Raw genomic sequence first — 7363 nt, forward strand, 5'->3', positions numbered from 1 at the left:
ATGAATAGTGCAATAATACTAGGATATAAAGTACAATACAGTGCAGTAAGTGCAGTGATGCAGTTAAAGTGAGGGTGTGGAGTTCAGCAGTTAAATTGACTGTGAGGAGGTCAGCAGGGTCACAGCCTCAGGGAAGAAGCTCTTCCTGAGCCTGCTGGTTTGGGAGTGGAGGCTCTTGTAATACCTGCCAGATAGAAGGAGGGCAATAAGTTCATGGTTAGGATGAGAAATGTTCTTGATGATGTTCCTCCTCCTGCCCAGGCATCGCTTATGGTAATTGTTCTCAATGGAGGGTAACTGGGCCCTGGTGATGCGTTGGGTTTTCACCACCTGCTGGAGCTCCTTGCAGTCAGATGCGGAGCCACACTGAGATGCAGTTTGTGAGTTTGCTCTCAATGGTACAGCGGTAAAAGTTCACCAGTATCCCGGGACACAGGTGAGCTTTCTTAAGTCTCCATAGGAAGTACAGACGCTGTTGTTCCTTTTTGACCAGGTTAGAGGAGTTTAGGGAACAGGTGAGATTATCAGAGATGTGGATACCAAAGAACTTGAAGCCAGACATACAAGGTTACTCATCAATACTGTAAAAAAAAAAAGTAAACAACGTCAGACGGAGCCACTGGCTGTGCTGTGTCCACTGTGGTCCAGGCTATAGAGGAATGCACCTTCACAAAGCTGTCAATCCACTCAGTCCACAGCTGTCAATCACTTCATAACCACACCCCTTTAAATATCACCAAATAAGTTCTCTAAATTGTATTGTGAAAGAGAATATTGTGGTATGTTTAAGAGGTGCCAAAGCTTGTAGAAGTAACAAATCTCACCCCCTTTTGTCCCATCCACTCTTATATACAGTGCATAGCTGACACTGGTAATGTCAAAGTAAGTAAGTGTGAGAATAATCTTGATTATAAACTTAGCTAAATTTTTATATTAATCGAGTATTTAGCTTCAATAAAACAGCTTTAACTTTCTGCCTGCTAACAAAATAACCTGAAGACATATAGCTCAACATGCTGACAACATTTTTAAGAACAGTATTGTGTGCAGATGTTTCCGGTGTGAGAAGGGAAGTGAGTTAGTCACTGTGGTTGATGCTATTTTACTGAAATGATGGTTGCACCTTCTTCTACAAACAGGGCTTCCTTTTTTGAACTCAAAGTTCACGCCTGATGGGGACATGATCTCATCATGTTGCAGGACCTACATTTGGTAAGGTTTGCTCTGTAACCAATCATAAGCTTTATACTGCCTGTTCTGACGTGCCTATATAATCCACTGTCGGATGATGAATGTTTGACAGTTTTCGTTGCAGAACAGATCTCTTCCAACACTGTAATAAAAAAAAAAGCTTTTCATTAACTCATGACTTCTCATCTTTAACTGGATGGAATAATTTCTCCCTAACAGTGATAACTGAGGACAGCTGCTGTGGACAATTCTGAGGAAAGTTACTCAGGACAGTTATTGTGGACATTGGGCAATCAGTGAGAACAATTACTGTGGACTGCTCCTGCGGATGGTGACTGTGGACAGTTAATGTGGTTACTGTGGACAGTTTCATTAGGGGTTACTGTAGATGGTTCTTGTAGGGGTTAATATGGATGGTTCCTTTAAGGGGTAAGATGGACGGTTCCTTTAGGGGTTACTGTAGATGGTTCCTTTAAGGGTTAATGTAGATGGTTCTTGTAGGGTTTAATGTGGATGGTTCCTTTAAGGGTTAATGTGGATGGTTCCTTTAAGGGTTAATGCGGGCGGTTCCTTTAAGGGTTTAATGTGGATGGTTCCTTTAAGGGTTTAATGTGGACGGTTCCTTTAAGGGTTTAATGTGGATGGTTCCTTTAAAGATTAATGTGGACGGTTCCTTTAAGGGTTTAATGTGGACGGTTCCTTTAAGGGTTAATGCGGATGGTTCCTTTAAGGGTTAATGTGGACGGTTCCTTTAAGGGTTTAATGTGGACGGTTCCTTTAAGGGTTAATGTGGACGGTTCCTTTAAGGGTTTAATGTGGACGGTTCCTTTAAGGGTTAATGTGGATGGTTCCTTTAAGGGTTAATGTGGACGGTTCCTTTAAGGGTTTAATGTGGACGGTTCCTTTAAGGGTTTAATGTGGACGGTTCCTTTAAGGGTTAATGTGGATGGTTCCTTTAAGGGTTTAATGTGGATGGTTCCTTTAAGGGTTTAATGCGGATGGTTCCTTTAAGGGTTAATGCGGACGGTTCCTTTAAGGGTTTAATGTGGACGGTTCCTTTAAAGGTTAATGTGGACGGTTCCTTTAAGGGTTTAATGTGGACGGTTCCTTTAAGGGTTAATGTGGATGGTTCCTTTAAGGGTTAATGTGGATGGTTCCTGTATTGCATAAGCTGGACTCTTCATGTGGGGTTGAGGGTATCTGAACTGCTCCAGTGTTAGAGCTTGTTGGCTGTAAGGATGATGGCATGGCTTTCAGGATTCCATAAATTCCTAAAGTTTTTGCTGCTGACCCTGGGCACCCTGCTGACCACTTACATCATTATGATTTCCATGCAGAATCCGTGAGTATAATGTGTTTTTTGTTTTTTTGTTTTTTTTTTTGTGCATGTACAGAATATATTATATATACATGTAATTATATTATCTACCTGTATAAAACAGTTTATTTGTATGAAGCTGATAAAACAGGTTTGAATTTGAGATGTTTTAAATTATGATGGATTATTAGAAAATCATTAGGAAAAGTAGAACACAAAACAGTGCAGCGATTTCTTCACCTTCTCTACTGCCGATTATTATAAAAATGAGAAGAAGAAAAATAACTTTAAACAGAACTTCTCTGTAAGAGATGGAACACTGAAATAAAGTTCAAGAAACTGAAAGGAAGAAGATGAAATGCATAGTAATAGAACAAATTTTAAATTAATAACAAAGTGAAAATATGATTTTTATGCAGTATAATTTTAATTTAAAGCTGAGTTAAAAATAACTGTTTATTAAAAGTGAGCTCTGAGCTGGACTGTCTAATAAAAGCTGAACTGAGCTCCACAGTTTAGAAGCAGAATAACTGAAAGAGTCTCTCCACGTTTTCTGTGTTTTACTGAAGGTATTTGCAGAAGGTCAGTATCTAGATAGATAGATGATACTTTATTGATCCCAAAGGAAATTTAGCAGCCAGTAGCAGTCACACAACACAGGACAGTGATGGTAATAAGGGTGTAAACAATATAACAGGAAGAATAAATATAAAACATCCTATCTACAGACACATATACAGATAGAAAAATGTGTGACTATGTTTACATGCAGATTAAACAGAGCTCAGAGTCTAAGATCACACCCAGGTTTCTACTGCAGGTTTGGTGGATAAGGACAAAGAGCCGAGATTCTCATAAAACAGCTTTCTTTGAGTTTTTGGACCAATGATTAATATCTCACCTTGATTAAGCTGCAATGTTGGAGATCCAATGAGGAAAATCACACAATTTATTAGTCTGTCAACAGAGTCTTTATTTTCAGAGGGAAACCAAATATACTGCATGTTATTAGTGTGGTTATGAAAATGGATTTCCTGTTTCCTGGCCACATTTCCTACAGAGAGCACATACAAACGGAAAAGCAGGGGTCCTAAAATGGAACCTTGTAAAACCCTGGTGGAAAGTTTTCAAGCTTCAATGATTTCCCAACACAACGACAAACTACCTGTGCATCATTTATCTTACAAAACAGCCTTCATGCCAAAATGTCAAACAGTGTATAGTTAAAACATCATTTACACATAATAATATATCTGAATTCCCCTGTTTGTACTCATCGTAAGGTACAAACTGTAAGTATTAAATACTGCTGTGGCAGTAGCGAGCCAGCAGGAAGGCGGGGCCCGAACACCGAGCAGCGACGCACCTCGGTGGGGATGACAGAGAGAGAGTCGCGAGTGGGGCGGGCGCATGCCACAACAGTGTTAACAGAAATGTTCTTTAGGAACCTAAATCAACTAAAGTACTAAACTGTCACTGTTCAGTCTTCTCTAATGACTGTGTGTAAATATGATTTCCAGAGTGTATCCAGCCAATCAGATGCAGGAGTTTTATCACAGAGTGCACTGTTCCCGCCTCCAGGCCAAGATCTCCAACATGAGCACCACTAAAAAGTGAGCTGTTCATCCGTTACTGAAGATGTTCTGGATCGACTGCTGCCGACTCAGAACTGATCAGGATCATATTCATCTTCTATTCAGGAACATTTTCCTCTTTAAAGCTCTCCAAACGGAAGATCTGTAGTCGGTCAGAACGCATGCAGTATTATCTTACATAACTCAATAACTCTATAAAACACCACTGTATTATTATGAACACCATAACTGCTGTATTTTTATACATAAAACAAAAACTGTATATAATATTGCACTGTGATTGTATATAATGCCATAACTGTCTATATTACTGCAGTGTTATTATACATAACATCATAACTATATATATTACTGCAGTGTTATTATAGATAACATTGTAACTGTATATAATACTGCAGTGTTATTATAGATAATGTCGTAATTATATATAATACTGGAGTGTTATAAATAACGTCATAATTGTGTAAAATACTGCAGTGTTGTTACAAATAATACCATAACTGTATATAATACTGCAGTTATTATCGATATCAACAAAACTGTATATAATGCTGCAGTGTTATTATAAATAACATCATAATTGTATAAAATACTGCAGTGGTATTATAGATAATGCCATAATTACATATAATACTGCAGTGTTGTTACAAATAACACCATAACTGTATATAATACTGCACTGTTTTATAGATAACAAAACTGTATATAATACTGCACTGTTTTATAGATAACAAAACTGTATATAATACTGCAGTGTAATTATAGATAATTCTGTATATATTTATAATACTGCAGTGGTATTATAGATAACAGCGTAACTGTATGTAATACTGCAGTGTTATTATAGATTGTCAGACAACTTGAGCGAAAATGGCGCCTGACTAAACTAGAAGTGTTCCAGTCCGCCTGGAAGGAGAGCCTTATAGACTGTAGAAGAGCACTTGCTACAGCACGCTCAGCCTCTCTCTCCTCTCTCATAGAGGACTATTATTTAGCAAATTTCTAAAATAACGAAGAACCAAACAGTTAGTGAACCCCAGATGCCATCAGCCTATAGCAGCAATGATTTTATGAACTTCTTTAGTGATAAAATTGAAAAAAAAAAAATAGGCAGAAAATTCAGAAACCACAGTTAAACTCTACAAACCTCCTGTCTTATAATGCCAGTCTAGATCCTGAGAATATTATAATCACTGTAGAGAGGCTGGAATCGTTTACCTTACTTCAACAAACTTACCTAGTTAAAATTGTTTCCTCTGCAAAATCTTCTACTTGTATGTTAGATCCAATTCCTAAAGGTTTACTCAAGGAAATTTTGCCAGAAATAACCAAGCCTATTCTGTCAATAATAAACTCCTCTCTTAGCCTTGGCTATATACCAAAAACTCTCAAACTAGCAGTATCTAATTATATACTATCAAATTATAGACCCATCTCGAATCTCCCCTTTATATCTAAGATCCTGGAAAAAAGTTGTGGCAAAACAATTAAGTTCCTATTTGTATAGAAATCAAATACACGAAAAATTTCAATCTGGTTTTAGGCCACATCATAGTACAGAGACAGCACTAGTGAAAATTGTAAATGATCTTTTATTATTCTCTGACCAAGAAAATGTGTCTGTGCTAGTCCTCCTTGACGTTATTGCGGCATTTGACACAATAGACCACACTATCTTACTAGATAGTCTAGAAAACCTTGTAGGGGTAACAGAAACAGCTCTTTCCTGGTTCCGGTCCTACCTCACTGATCACTATCAGTTTGTTAATGTAAACAGTGAATCATCTGTCCTTGCAAAAGTAAACTATGGTGTTCTACAAGGCTCTGTTTTAGGACCTGTATTATTCTCACTATATATGCTACCACTGGGCACCATTATCAGTAAACATGGCATCAATTTCCACTGCTATGCCGATGACACTCAGTTATATATATTAAGCAAACTGGATGATAAAATTAAACTTGGCAAGATTGAGGACTGTATAATAGACACAAAAGACTGGATGTCAAGTAACTTTCTCCAACTTAACTCGGATAAAACAGAGGTTCTGCTTCTTAGCCCTAAAGCTGCTCGAAACAAACTGTCTAATTTTACATTTAAACTTACTAGTTTCTCAGTTGCATCAAGTTCATCTGTAAAAAATCTTGGTGTAATTTTTGTCTTGGTGTCATGTAATTTTTGCAACTTCCCTCTGAGCTACGGAAGTCCCTTGTGGCCAGCCAGACTCGGTCACCAGGTTGGAATGTCGGGGTAGGACCTCTGTGTCAATCCACTTGTTCTTTGTGGCACTGGAGAATGTTTTCTATGCGTTGGTGGGTCTCCTCCCATACTTGTTCGCTCCTTCTCATCCAGTGGTCCACGGCAGGAACATCTGTGTGGGATCCCGTCCATGGCGCTAATGGTGGTTGGTAGCCTAGGACACACTGGAAAGGAGTCAAACCTGTAGTGGAGCTTAACAGTGAATTCTGTGTGAGTTCTGCCCATACCAAATATTTAGCCCACTCAGAGGGGTTGTCGTGACAATATATCCGTAGAAATTTTCCCAATTCCTGGTTCACGCGTTCACATTGTCCGTTCGTCTGGGGATGATAACCAGATGACAGGCTAACAGAAACTCCGAGGTGCTCAAAGAAAGCAGCCCACACTTGGGACGTGAACTGCAGACCTCGTTCAGAGAGGATGTCCTCAGGAATGCCAAATCTGCAAAACACAGGCTGGAATAAAGCCTGAGCTCTCTGAAAAGTACTAGGTAGCGCTGCAAAAGGTATAAACCTCACACCTCGGAAAACCTATCCACCACCGTCAATATGGTTGTACATCCCTGCGATTCAGTTAAATCTGTAACGAAACCTACCGCTATGTGGGACCATGGCCTGTTAGGTACTGGTAAGGGCATTAACTTCCCTGTGGGGAGACTCTTTGGGGTTTTACACTGTGAGCACGTTGAACATGACAAAACAAAGAAATGAATGTCTTTAATCATGGACTCCCACCAATACCAATGGGCTAACAACTTATGAGTGCGTGTCTCTCCACGATGCCCGGCTGTGAGGGATGAATGTGCCCAGGTAATAAGCTGGGTGCGAAATGCTTCCGGGACATACAGTTTATCAGGTGGACACTGGCTGGGTATAGCTTGGTTACTGAGGGCCTTTTCAATGTCTTCATCTATCTGCCATCATACGGAAGAGTTGGTTACGTCGGGGGGCAGAATGGGTTTAGAAGTTTCAGTGTTAACAACACCCTTTTCTCCTTTGT

The 7363-nt window shown here is 39.3% G+C and overlaps 1 long non-coding RNA gene across 1 annotated transcript; it reads left to right on the plus strand.

The window, feature by feature from the left end:
* Window positions 1-1096: 1096 nt before the first annotated feature.
* LOC118803114 lies at window positions 1097-5497 on the plus strand. The gene is made up of 3 exons (XR_005006823.1): window positions 1097-1212; window positions 1411-2533; window positions 4030-5497. It is a non-coding gene; the product is annotated as an uncharacterized LOC118803114 (long non-coding RNA).
* The last annotated feature ends 1866 nt before the right edge of the window (window positions 5498-7363 follow it).

Source organism: Colossoma macropomum, unplaced genomic scaffold (genome assembly GCF_904425465.1).
Source record: "Colossoma macropomum unplaced genomic scaffold, Colossoma_macropomum, whole genome shotgun sequence".
NCBI classification, from domain to species: domain Eukaryota; kingdom Metazoa; phylum Chordata; class Actinopteri; order Characiformes; family Serrasalmidae; genus Colossoma; species Colossoma macropomum.